The sequence below is a fragment of the Pipistrellus hanaki genome, assembly GCF_964339955.1.
Source record: "Pipistrellus hanaki genome assembly, chromosome: 14".
NCBI classification, from domain to species: Eukaryota; Metazoa; Chordata; class Mammalia; order Chiroptera; family Vespertilionidae; genus Pipistrellus; species Pipistrellus hanaki.
The window spans coordinates 24,361,540-24,375,229 of NC_140516.1; the positions used below are offsets into that span (position 1 = coordinate 24,361,540).

At 44.8% G+C, this 13,690-nt stretch overlaps 1 protein-coding gene across 2 annotated transcripts in view; it reads left to right on the forward strand.

The window, feature by feature from the left end:
* Positions 1–8,468: 8,468 nt before the first annotated feature.
* The window catches only part of SLC16A9 (solute carrier family 16 member 9), a 54,279-nt gene continuing 49,057 nt past the window's right edge, over positions 8,469–13,690 (forward strand). Inside the window, exon 1 of one of the 2 annotated variants that reach the window (XM_084904043.1) lies at positions 8,469–8,598. The gene's annotated coding sequence lies outside the window, so the exon portion shown is untranslated. The remainder of the gene's footprint in view (positions 8,599–13,690) is intronic. The other variant, XM_084904042.1, reaches the window with a different exon arrangement.

The following is a 13,690-nucleotide window of genomic DNA, read 5'->3' on the forward strand; positions in this document are numbered from 1 at the left end:
GGAAATGTACAACAGAAAGGAGTTAATGCAAATCTAAGCTGTTGTTACAAAAATTGAGAAGACAGAAGTAGCTCCATGAGGTGAGGGACCTGTGACTACCTTTAGTAGAGTTGGAAATGGATTGTTTTTATAAATGGCAACACAATTTATGCAGCCTGGATTAGGTAAACACCTTTTTCACTGGGTGGCTTTCGGTGGAGTTGCATAGAGCTTAATGTCCACATGCCCTCTTATCACCAATGAGGCAACTGAACTGGGTGATGTTTCTTAACTTCCCATAAATAGCTATGTATATCTAGTCATGCCTGGGTTCAGGGATCTACATTCTATTAATTTCATAATTAAGGTCCTGGTATCCACTCAAGTAGTCTTGCAAATCTTCCCAGCTCTGTGATCCCTTAAAGAGATTCTGAATTTGAGAGGTCAAAAAGTGCCTTCTAGAATTCTTATTTTTAAAGGTAATACCACATTGGCGTATACTGTGCTAAGTGTTTTGCATAGATTATGTAACTTAGTCATGGAGAGAGTAGCCCATGTAGAGGTTGAATAAAATGCTCAAGTTCACACAGGACACCCTGACTGTGGTGACACAGGAAGTGAGAGAACTAAGACCCTCCACTCAAAACCATCTGCCTCTAGAACTCTGTTCTTGACCATTCCCCTACTCTGCCTTGTATAAAGCCACAGAAGTTAATTACCACTGGCTCCTCATTTGGAAGGCAAGGAGTCTGCACTGCAATGAAGCATCTTAATCCTACACTCAGGCATTTGTGAATAAACTGAAACCTAGCTCTGGGACATGATGGAGAAGAACTGCTTCTGTAGAACCTGGGGTCATGGTTTGAGAGAGGATCTTAACCGTGTGGTGTTTGTGTGACCTGCAGGCCAGGTTGCTGTTCTGGGTTGCTCTCTACATGACTGTTATTTGCTGACCTTACTGGGAGCAGGCCTACTAACTGAGCAGGCTGAGGGCGAGTTGCCATGTAGGCCATTCTGGGATCAGTAATGAGCCCAGGCTTATTTATAAACCCACAGGAAAGGGCCCTGAGCTCACTCTGCCATCTGACTTGGGACCTTGGTGAGGGAAGATTAGAGCAAGAGCATAAGAAGTCCTTGGTGGCCAACTGGGTTTCCAGTCTGAGCCATGTGTCCTTTCCACCAGGAGTTGGCTGCAGACTATTCTTGGAGGGTCAATGTCCGTAGACTCCTATACAAGGTGTTATCTCCAGGTACAGACGCTGACCTTTTAGATATTGGTTATGAAGTATATTATGACTTGTACCATGCAGATAATTTGCTCCATAAATATTTATCAAGTACTCACTGCCTATCTGATAGTGTTGTAGGCCTAGGGAAATACTGTGGTTCCTGTCCACATGGAACTTGCTTTCTGACGGGGAAGGTAGACAACATACTGATAAACACATAAAAATTTCAGATAGTGCTAGGTGCCTTGACAAAAATGAAACAGAGCAATGAGAGAAGGGTTTCTGTCGGGAAGAGTGTTTTAGCTAGGAGCTTCTAAGCAACCTTGCCTGAGAAGATGACATTGGAACAGAGGCTTGATTGATGAGGAGCCAGTGAGGTGAAGACCTGGGAGAAGAACGAAGACTTCAGATGTAAAGAATAGCAGGTGCAAAGGCCCTGCTATTGCAAAACATTGGGAAGTCCAGTGTGACTACAGCTTAATAAACATGGAGTTCATTTTTCAGGATTGATACAAGTCAGTTTCTATGAAACTTCTCTGATATTTGTCCCAGTACCTAGGTGGTAGGGAAACTTTGTCATGGCAGAATACGAAAAGAACATGAGGATCTCTGGTGTTCTATATCCTTTGTACAGACACACATCACAACTTACGTTGAACAATATACCCTCTCTCTGGATTGCGATTTTCTCATGGTTATTCCAGGCAGGTCACAATGTTAGGCAGCTCCATCACCCTACTAGTTCAATTAAAAAGCTGAGTCTTTAGAACAGTTTTTGAAAAACCATAAGCAGCTGAAACCGGTTTGGCTCAGTGGATAGAGCGTCGGCCTGCGGACTGAAAGGTCCCAGATTCGATTCCGGTCAAGGGCATGTACTTTGGTTGCGGACACATCTCCGGTGGGGGGTGTGCAAGAGGCAGCTGATCGATGATTCTCTCATCGATGTTTCCAACTCTCTACCCCTCTCTCTTCCTCTCTGTAAAAAATCAATAATAAAATATATTAAAAAAAAAACAACAAAAAAAAAACCATAATCAAAGCAAAATGATATCTGCTGTGGTTTTTTTTTTTATAACAGCTTTATTGAGATATAATTCATATACTCTACAATTCACCTCTTTAAACTGTATGACTCAATTACTTTTAGAATATTTACAGAGTTATGCAGTCACTACGACAACCAGTTTTAAAACATTTCAACAACCCAAAAACAAACCCCATATTCATTAGTGCCCATGAGGAGTTGATCCCATTTCCCCCAACTTACCCTCCTTCAAAGCCTTCACCCCTGCCAGCTTTAGGCAACTCCTAATCTACTTTCAGTCTCTCTAGATCTGCCTATTCTATACTATATAAGTACAATCATGCAATATATAGCCTTTTGTATGTAGGTTCTTTATGGCCAAATAATATTCCATTGTATGGATATGCCATATTTTATTATCCATTCTTCCGTTGACAGACATTTGGATTCTTTTCACTTTTTAGCGATTATGAATAATGCTGCTATGAACACTCCTGTACACATTTTTGTGTGATGGCATTTATTTTCAGTTATCTTGTGTATATACTACTTTGAACCTTTTGAGGAATTACAAATTATTTTACAAAGTGTCTGCCCCACATCTATAGTCCCCCCCCTTTTTTTTTATTAAGGTATTTATTATATGTGTACATATCTTACCATTGCCCCCCACCCCACTCCCATACATGCCCTCACCCCCGAGTGATTTGCATTCATTGGTTATGCTTATATGCATGCATACAAGTCCTTTGGGTGATCTCTTATCCCCCCTCCCCCCGTCCCTCCTCCCCCCCCCCTCGCCCCCCATCCCACCTCTCCCTAACCTTCCCGCTGTAATTTTTTTTTTTTTTTAGTTTTTTTTTTAATTGAACTCTAGGGGAAAATATTTTGTCACCGTGATAATCCTCAGGATTTCAAATGTCAAGTAGGTAGATGATGAAATAAAGGCTAAAAATAAAAAACATTAATTTGATTTGAGTTTTAAAATCTTCATCTATTTTCTTTAAATCTCCATGCTAGCTAGAAGAAAATCTCCTTATTATTCAGTTCCATGTCAAAAAGTTAATCACATAAGAAATTCCTCACATTTCCTTCAAGTACCTTAGGGCAGATAATAAACATCCAAGTTAACACGAGATACTTTTTCAGTGAAGGTGGTTAAGTTTATTCAATTAGTATTCATTCATTGGATACCTACTCTAACCAGGCACGTTCCAGGTGCTGGATAATTTCCTCATTGTTGTCTACTGTAGGAGGTTCACCTTATTGTGTGGTTGGAGGAGTGCTGTGTAGTACAAATGATTTTTTTTAAAATATATATTTTATTGATTTTTTACAGAGATGAAGGGAGAGAGATAGAGAGCTAGAAACGTTGATGAGAAAGAAACATTGACCAGCTGCCTCTTGCACACCCCCTTTTGGGGATGTGCTTGCAACCAAGGTACATGCCCTTGACCGGAATCGAACCTGGGACCTTTCAGTCCGCAGACCGACGCTCTACCACTGAGCCAAACCGGTTTCGGCACAAATGATTCTTATAGTTCCTTTTCCATAAGCAGAGCCATTGAAGATGAGTTTTGGCTCGTGTTATTCATTAGCTGCATACTTCTCCTTATGAAATATGCTATTTGGGCCATACAAAATAATCTGGACCAGCCAAAGAAAAGTTGAACCAATCGCCTGTCCAAGAATTACATCTAATTCAGAATCCAACTCTTCAGTTCATTAAGACCATTGTTGACAGAAGGTGAACTCAAGTTGACACCTGAGGAATGAGACTCAAGTCTTCCTGGTTAAAAGGCTAATTTTCAGACTTTGTTGATTTCCAGGAACAGTTATCATACCTGCCTGTCATAACGGAAACTCTTCTTGAATGAATTTCAAGGACTCAGATGCAGCTTTTGACAAGACATTCTGAAAGAATGTTGTAAAGGACAACCATTCATAGTCATTGTAAACTTATCAGTGGATAGAATTTTTCTTTTCCAATTATTGGAGAGGGAGGATCAGAATCCTGATTGGGATTCTTTGGTATATACATGAAAGTAAGCACACATAGAGTACTGTGTGTTAGGCTATTTTATCCAGTTTAAGTCACTGAATTTTCATAAACACGATAGGAGATAGGTATTATTCTCTCCCATTTTTATAGATGAGGGAAGGGGCACAGAGATGATAGGCAGACTTGCCTTCAGGGCTGTGTGCTTTAATACTCTATTCCCTTTGCCTCTTATCATTCAGCATTTGAAACTTCTGTTTTTCATCTGAAAAATTAGTAGGTCAAATGCTACATTGAGTGTGAGGTTGCACCTGCTATTCTCCAAGGTTTATTCGGGTTCTAAGATTGACTCCACTTTCATGGGAAATAGAGTGGTGTTTTAGACTCTAAAATTTAGAGCATGATTCTTTGTAGCTTGAATACCTGAATTTGAACCCCAGCCTACTCCTCATTAACTGTGTAATGGGGGGCAAATTATTCAACTTCTCTTTAGTTCATTTTCATCTTTGGAAAAATGTCAATGATAGTAACAGCACTTACTTTGTGGGTTTATTGTGAGCCTTAGATGAATTATTACATGTGAAAGGCCAGTCCTCTCAGTGTGAACTCTTACCATCCTTGAACCATTTTTCTAAGGTAGAGTGGGAAGGACACAGCCAGACCTTCAGAAGGGCCTGAATCCTTCTCCATGACTTGTCGATTGAGTGACTCGGCAAACAGCTTATTGTCTCTAAACTCTAGTTTCTTCATCTGTAAATGGAGGCAGCAATATTTTACCAGTAAGATTGCTCTGAGGGATCAATGAAATAGCATGGCTCTTAGCAACCACCAGGCACACAAAGACTAGCATTTATCCCTCTCTCCTCCTTCTCCCCAAATTAAAATCACTTGAGCCAAAGACTGTGATGAAAGTCAAGGTAAGAAAGGATGAAACAATATTCTAGAGAATTGCAAGTAAAATATGCATGGCATGTAATAACAACAAAGGACATTTTTAACACTCGAGAACTGGTCCTTGCAATAAGAACTACAAACATCAGAAGGAAAGTTTTATCCACTTCTATTTTTTTCTGATCTTTTATCTGTTCGAGTGCAAATGAACGAAATGGAATTAATACTAGTAGGGTGGTTTTAGATCTCTCTCTGAGCTAACCACCATAAAAACTCTAAATTAGATTTTCTTTACTTATTTTTATTTCAAAGTATAGTGCATATACAGCTATGCTGTTACTCATAAACAGGGGAAGAACAATGGGTACAAAAGGGAAGAAATCTACCCTGGCATAATAATCCAGGAAGGAAAGTCTGGCCAGGCAGGCAGGTGCTGGGCCAGCCACTCAGGTGCTGTGCAAATGTCCCACCGGCGCCTGACCAAGCCATGCCTTCCTCTGCCTTCAGTTTCTGCTGCCATAAGGATGCAGAGCAATTTCAGGTTTATTTCTCCATCTTATTCACTGAAAGATTGGGGCAATAAATGGTCTAAGAAGGGGAGACCTTAAACTGTTTCACCCATCACAAACTTCTTAATACCAGTAAATGCTCCATCATAATGATACAAGGTAAAGAACATACTCCTTGGTTTTTTTTGTTTGTTTTTCTTTAAATGCTTTCCCTCTGGCTTCTTTCTTCCCAAGGGAGGTTCATTTACTAGTAAACCCAGGTCATTTAAATGGCCAGCCTTTTTTTCCTCACTTCATCCTGTTGAAAATACATCGACATCCGGCCTCAAGAGAGACCCAAAGGGCAGTGGCTGCCCAGAGATATAAAGCCAGCAATATTGAACTTATCTGCCCCTCATCTCATAAGCAGCTCTTGCATCCTGGTGTCACTGGGGGTAAAAACTCTGAAACGGTTTTAGTCTTGTCTCTGCCAACCTGCTCCCCACCCCCTCTCCACCCTGGGGGTGTGATTAGGAGCACATCTCTAGCTTCTCTGGGTCAAATTCCATTCATAGGTAAAGCATCAGGGTTGGGTTCGATCACTGCGTTCTCCTGCATGTCCGCATGCTCCGCTGGGGTGTGACTGAACATTGAACCTTCACGGGGGGTAGTGGGGGGTGGTGGGGGGGTGGTAGTGGTGGTGTAGGGGCAATTTTCACATTCCAGCCTGGCAGCAATTCCCAAAGCCAAGCGGCCAATGGCCCCAGAGCCTGCCCCCATGCTCTCCCAAAGTTCTCCAGGCTCCCCTCTGCCCACTGCATTCATCACATTGAGTCTGGACCCCCAGGCATTTGAGTTTTTGACCTCTGGGATCTAGTCTTATGCTAAGGTTGGCCCATGCTGTGTGTAAGGGTAAGCTCATTTTCAATTCTTAGTTGATGGGTGTGGACGGGCTCCAACAGACACGGAGTGCTGGCCACATACTCTTTAAAAGAAACCTGTGAAAATCTGGTGGAAATGAGAACAGGTACACAGCCACTTCAGAAACTAACTGGTGAACACACATATTTTCAAGCAGGGTTTCCTTGTCTCCCAATATAATTAGTATGCATTGATCGGTTTGACTAACCACCAAGAGGACATTTGTTCTGATGACTATGGGGTATTTGAATCAAAGAAAAAACTTTCTAAAAATATCTTTTATTGACACACATAGAGAAAAGGACACAAGTTAACAATGTAGAGATCAATGCATTATTACAAAGTGAACACACTCGTGTTACCACACCACTGAGTAACCATTATGTTTAAAAAGTAGAACATGACGAGAAATGGTATTGTTTTCCTTCTCCTAAGAAATAAATATTTGATGTTAACAGAATCATCTTTTCATTTTTTTCTTTCCAGAGTATTCCTTGGATGACATCCCTTTTAGTTTTACTGTTACTTAAATTTCCTCCCTCATCTTTCTCCCTCTGACAACAAAAAATAATGTCAGCTAGCACTGGCCATGCTCTTCCCCATCACCTGTAGGAAGGAATGGTGTGGGACTAAGCGATGACCAGCTATTTGCATAGCTGTAAGAAAACTTGACATGCGTGGTCAGGGTAGTCAGGGTCCACAGAGTTTTTTGTTTTGTTTTGTTTTTTAAATTCTCATCTCACAGGCGAGATGAGAAAACGGAAGCTTGGGAAGGTAGGCAGCTTAAACTGGACTTCAGAAATAGACCCTTTGCAAAGTGTAGGCAGGGTCTTGAAGTCAAAACCAGAGCCTTCAGTGTATAAGGAAATTCTCATCCCGGTACTGGATGGCCCCAGGCGCCTTTGAAAAGTTAGTAGAAAGTATGGTGCCCCTTCCCAGAAATACGTACACACACACACACACACACACACACACACACGAAACCAAAAGGTGCCTAGTGTAGGGGTTCCCACACCAGGTGAGTGCCTGGTACCTGTGGACTACGCCCAGTCCCTGGCAGGGACTCTCTGCGGGGAGACAGCACACAGCAGCGCCTGGCCCGTTACCTTTCGGCCACAGGTGGGAGTGCGCTGTCAGCTCAGCTCACCTGCAGGACACCCCTTAGCTGTGTGCCCCGCGGAGCTGTCACAAAGGACGGCACTTGGCAAACCCACTGCTCAGGAGCACCGACTCCAGAATCGTGGTGCCCGGGTCTCCGGGATCACGGCCAGCGGAGCAGACAGCTCCTGCCCAGAAGGGCGCCCGGTGGCCTCAGGAGCCTGGGAGAGACCTGGGGCGACTCGAATTCATCTCCAGACCCCGGGATCCCCCCGCCCCCCCCCCCCCACCATGGGTCCGGGGAGGGCCGGCGTGGGCACAAGCGCGGCGGCGGGGGCGCGGCGACCCGGGGCGCGCTCCCGTGTGCGCGGAGGAGAGGGCGCCCGGCCGCCGGTGCCAAGCTCTGCCGCCTCGGTGGCTCCCGGCCCGGCCCGGGGCCCTGGCAGTGCCCTCTCTCCGCCCGGCCGGCTCGGCCCCGCAGCGCTCCGGGCCGCGGGAGCTGGAGCAGCGCCCCCACCGCCCGCTTTTCCGCCTCCATCTTCTCCGCCTCCTCCTCCTCCTCCTTCCCCCGGCAACCGGTTCAGACTGGCCAAGGTGCCCCGCAAAGCAGCGAGGGGTGTGTGTGTGCGGAGCGGGGCAGAACTTCCCCGGGAGGAGGAGAGAGAGAAGGTGGAGCCGGAGGCGGGGGCCGGCTCCCTTCCTCCATGCGGCGGCGGCCGCCGCGGAGCTCCGGGGGCAGAGGGCGGCGGCTCCCGCGGCGGCAGCGCGCAGCGGCGCGGATTGCCCAATACTCCGGCGGGGGCCGGGGCCGGGGCCGGGGCCGGGCCCCCGGATAAATAGCGCCCGGCAGGCTCCGAGCCGCAGGGGACAGCGGCGGCCGAGGTCCCCACCGCACCACCGCCCGCCCGGCCCACCCGGGGCCCCGCGCCCCGCGCTGCGCCCGGAGCCCCCGCCGCGGCGGGCGCGCAGGTAAAGGGCTGGCGCTCCGGGGAGGGTCCCGCGGGGCGGGTCCGCGGCCGGCCGGGCTGCCCAGCCGCCTGGAGGCCAGAAGTAACTCCTCCGACTCCGAGCGGGAGGTGGCAGCTGCGGGGACGTTGTCACCCGCGGCCAAACAGCTTGGCACCGGCTTCTGGCTCGGAGCGAGCGGGTGCCCGGGGCTGGGAGGGTGCTCCGTGTGCCATGGACAGCCCTTCCGGATGGGGGGGCTTCTCCGCGGTGGGCAAGTCTCCCCAGGAACCCGAGGGAGGCATTTCGAACGGAATGGGAAGCTAGAGCGAGAGAGAAGCGGGTCCTGGCAGGAAAAAGGTGTTCTTGGGCTGGGTTCGCGGTGGAGAACTGTCCCGGACTCCCGACACCGCATCTGGGGCTGCGGGTGGGGGGTGGGGTAGGGGTGGGGGGAGGAGGACGACTCCGGCGGGCCTCTGTGTCCCGGAGGGCATCGAGGCCTCCCGGCGCCCCGGTGGGGACTGGCGCTCATGGGTGCCCCCGGGAGGGTGGGAATGAAAGCCCGAGTTCCCACAGGCTGCGCCCGCCTGTCCAGCATCTGGGAGCGCAGAGCCCAGCCTCCCAGGCTGCCGGGCAGGACAGCGCCCCTGGGCCTCCCAGCTGGCACCCGGGAGGACTTGTGCTGACTGCTCCACCCGCGGCTCCCTAGGTCACCTACTCTGACTTCAGCAGCGCCCAGAGTTGGGGAAACCACTGATAACCAGTTAAAAGTTGGTCGTCAGCCTGGCCGGTGTTCGCAGTGGATAGAGCATCTGCTCAGTACCAAAGGGTCGCAGGTTGCATTCCTGATCAATGGCACCTACCTGGTTGCAGGTTGGATCCCTGGCCCTTGTCCTACCTGGGTTGCAGGTTCCATCCCCGGCGGTGGAGGCAACCAATCGCTTTGTCTCTCTCACATCAATGTTTTTCTCTCTCCCTGCTTGTCCCCTTAGAAAATCCATTAATAAATATCCCCAGGTGAGGAGGATTGGCAAAAATAATGTGGTCATCCAAAACAAATCAAAGCTTCTTGGGATGCCAGGTCTAATCCAGCACAGGCCAATCCTCTTGGAAGTTTAGGCAAGATTTACACTAAATATATTACTTATTTAACATAACATTTAAATATGTAAGTTATTTAACATTATTTAACATAACATTTTATTTTTACTAGTGTCCCGTGTCACAGTTAGTTTGAGTGTATTTTTTTTTTCTTTCTAAATCTTGATTTAACCTGGATAGTAGTTCTGATGGTAGGTGGATTTGCAGCTGGAGTAGTCAGCTATTCCATCAAATTGTGTTAATTTGGTATGTCCTAACAATTTCTTAGATTTGGATAGGCTTCAGGTGTGAGAAATTGTTCTGGCTAGTTCAGGCAGAGAACTGAGGAGCTAGACAAGATTCGGCAGTGAAAGCACCGGTTACTCATACAATTACACCTTCTTTTAAATGACACGTGAATGCAAATAACAAAGTTAGTGTCCAAGTCATTGCCAAAAATGTGTTTTTGTTTTTTCTTTAAGGCCCTGAGAAATGGAAATTACAAAACAAAATAGTTTCACCTGCAATTTTGCAACGACTCATACTTTTAGCACCACTGACTGAGGACATCCTTTTCAGTTTCTTATCTTTTGTGTGTAGGCGAGTAGGATAACGAGGACCCTTCGTAGCAATAGGTGAAATATAGGGATGGAGAAAAGATATGGGGAGGTAGCTCAGGATATTAGGAAACCTCTTCCAACTTCTGATTTCTGACTGTGACTTTGAAGAGATAGTGCTGTGACTTTGAAGAGATAGTGCAGGTTGGTGTCTGAATCTGTATGAGGGCAGGTCATGGTGCTTAAGGGCTGGATCTGGTCATGAAACTCAAGCTAGAGGAGGAGAGTGAGACCTGGTCAGATTTATAGGCTTATCCCATGCCTCGATCTTTTGAACCTCCAACTTTTGTAGTATTTTTCTTTTTAAAAATATGTTTTATTGATTTGAGACAGAGAGAGAGAGAGAGAGAGAGAGAGAGAGAGAGACAGACAGACATCAATGGTTACAGAGAATCATCAATTGGCTGCCTCCTGTACACCCCTCTACTGGGGATAGAGCCCACAACCTGAGCATGTGATCTGACTGGGAATAGAACTGTGACCTCCTGGTTCATGGTTAAAAGTTCAACCACTGAGCCACACTGGCTGGGCTATAGTCTTTTTCTTAAGTGAGATTTTTGTTTGTTTGTTTGTTTTTTTAACTTAATTGGGCGTAGAATGACAGTGGGAAAGTACAAAAGGAATTGTCTTGCTTCTATAACTGTAGCTTTCCAAGAATGACCTAGTGACCGGACGAATGTGTATATTTTGAGCTAGTTGGTCTTTTTTGGGGGGATGTTCTTTGTAAACATCAAAGTATTTCCTGAGACTGCAAAGATTATGAGACTGAACTATAGATTAAAACTAAGTTCATGGGGAGAACACACGGTCCCTGCCTTCAAGAAGGTTAGCCTCTGGAGAAAGCTAGGCATGCTGACAGATATCTTCAACACCAGATAGAGCAACTGGAGTCATATGGCAGCGATATCAATAGTGTGATCTTAAATGGCAGCGGAAAGGAGAGGTTCACTTAAGGTTAAGAACTGAGAAAAGTTTTGAGGTGAGTATAGCATTTGAGCTGGGACTTGAGGAAGAGCATTTCCTCAATGGAATGGAGGCCTGCTGGAACAAGGGAATAGTATAGAGCAGCGGTCGCCAACCTTTCGGACCTCACAGACCACCAGTGTTCTGTGGACCACCGGTTGGCGACCACTGGTATAGAGGAATGGAAGTCTGGTGTGTTCACAGGTAGAAGAGCAGGTTGGAATAGCTGGAGCCTGGAATTTAAGGTAGACAGGCTGGGAAGTAGGATAGGGCTAGGTTATGGAGAACATGCCAAGCCATGCTACAAAATGAAAATGTCATTGAATATTATTATTGTTATACTTACATCAATAATTTTAGCATTATTAACTGTAGTTCATGCCTTGAAGCTCAATTTTGTGAACTTCCCCCCTAAAGTATTTAAATTAATAAAAATCCCAGTGGCATTTGGTTCTTGTAAATGTTACTGTAAAAGAGTAATGTGTTCTGAGTAGGCTTCAATTTTGGGAGGAGTGCTTAGCTCAAGCCAAATCTGATCCCTAGAAACAATAGTATGGTGACATTAGTTTTCCAGAAGAAACGATCTATGATTCTAATCCCCCCACCCCCATATACACACAAATCTGCAATTTTGTGGTATAACAGTTCTTAGTTTGATTAGAACTTTGATAGGAAAATACCTCTACTTCCCCAGGCTAATATGCAGAGTAAAGCCACCTTCTATTTTCTGTTTCTGTTATTATTACTAGAGGCCCGATGCACGAAATTCATGCAAGGGGCTTGGCCCTTGCAGCCGTGGCTTCAAGTGGAAGGTCCTCAGAAGGATGTTGGAAAGTCACTTGGCTGTCCAGTCTAATTAGCATAATAAAATGCTTTTATTATTATAGATTATTAATGTTTATCAAACATGATGTGTCAAGTGAGCTTACACACCTTATTTTACCTATATAGGCAAAACTTATATCTTAGACTGAGAATTTCAACAGGTTACTCAGCTAAGTAAAGGATGGGACCAGGATTTGAACCCAAGAGAGCCTTGAGAGCCTATCCTTTGAATGATTGTGCTATCACATAACAGGGGCATAATTAAAGGATAACTGTTATTCATAGTAGTCAGGAGGAGTGTTTCTCTGTTCTGTTTTTCTTTGCATACTCATTCTCATCATTCTGATAATTTTATTTTATTTTTAAAATTGAGATATAATTGACATATAACATTGTATTACTTTTAGGTATACAACATAATGACTATATATATATATATATATATATATATATATATATATGTAAATGCTCACCATAATAAGTTTAATTAATATCCATCACCACACCTAGTCACAAAATTTTTTATGGGAACTTTTTAAAAAATATATATTTTATTGATTTTTTTACAGAGAGGAAGAGAGAGGGATAGAGAGCTAGAAACATCCATGAGAGAGAATCATCGATCAGCTGCCTCTTGTACACCCCCTGCTGGGGATGTGCCCACAACCAAGGTACATGCCCTTAACCAGAATCGAACCCGGGACCTTTCAGACCACAGGCGGACGCTCTATCCACTGAGCCAAACCGGTTTCGACTTGATGAGAACTTTCAAGATCTATTCTCTTAGCAACTTTCATATATATATGTACAGTATTAACTATAGTCATCATGCTATACCTTCCACATCATTCTAATTAATTTTACTTTATACAGTCACATATTTCAATGTTTTAACACATTCTCAAACTATTATATGAACTTGTACAATGTTTTAACACACCTTCAAATTATTATACGAACTTATACATTTACCCACTCAAAAGAAACTCTTAAACTCTGAGAAAAGATGGGATATGTATTAATGAATACAAAGACCAGATCTGCCAAGTTCTCTGGAAGTGTGTCAATTTTAAGTATTCTTCTCAATAAACCCCCAAATTGCACTACATCTTTTTATTTTAAAATATACATTTTTTATTGATTTTAGAGAGGAGAGAGGGAGATAGAAACATCAAGAATGAGAGAGAATTATTGATTAGTTGCCTCCTGCATGCCCCACATTGGGGATTGAATCCACAACCCGGGCATATGCCCTGCTTAGGAATTGAACTGTGACCTCCTGGTTCATAGGTTGATGCTCAACCACTGAGCCACGCCAGCTGGGTAATTGGTTGCATCTTGTATGTGTCTTGTCCATAGATCCATCTCACAATGCTATAACCAACTGAGCTCCCTGGTCAGAGCCCCAAAATTTTATTTTATTTTATTTTTTTATTTTTTTATAGAGAGTTCAATGATGCCAAGCCAGTTCCAGGAATCCCTTCGGGATGTAGCTGTCTGGTTCAGCCCAGTTCAAAAGTTCAGTTTCACACGGAGGGTGTGGATTAACTCAGCTTCCTGGAGGTCTCCCAGATCCATTTTATATTACTCTCTTGACAATATCAACTTTACTTTGCAGTTTTTCTTTTCAC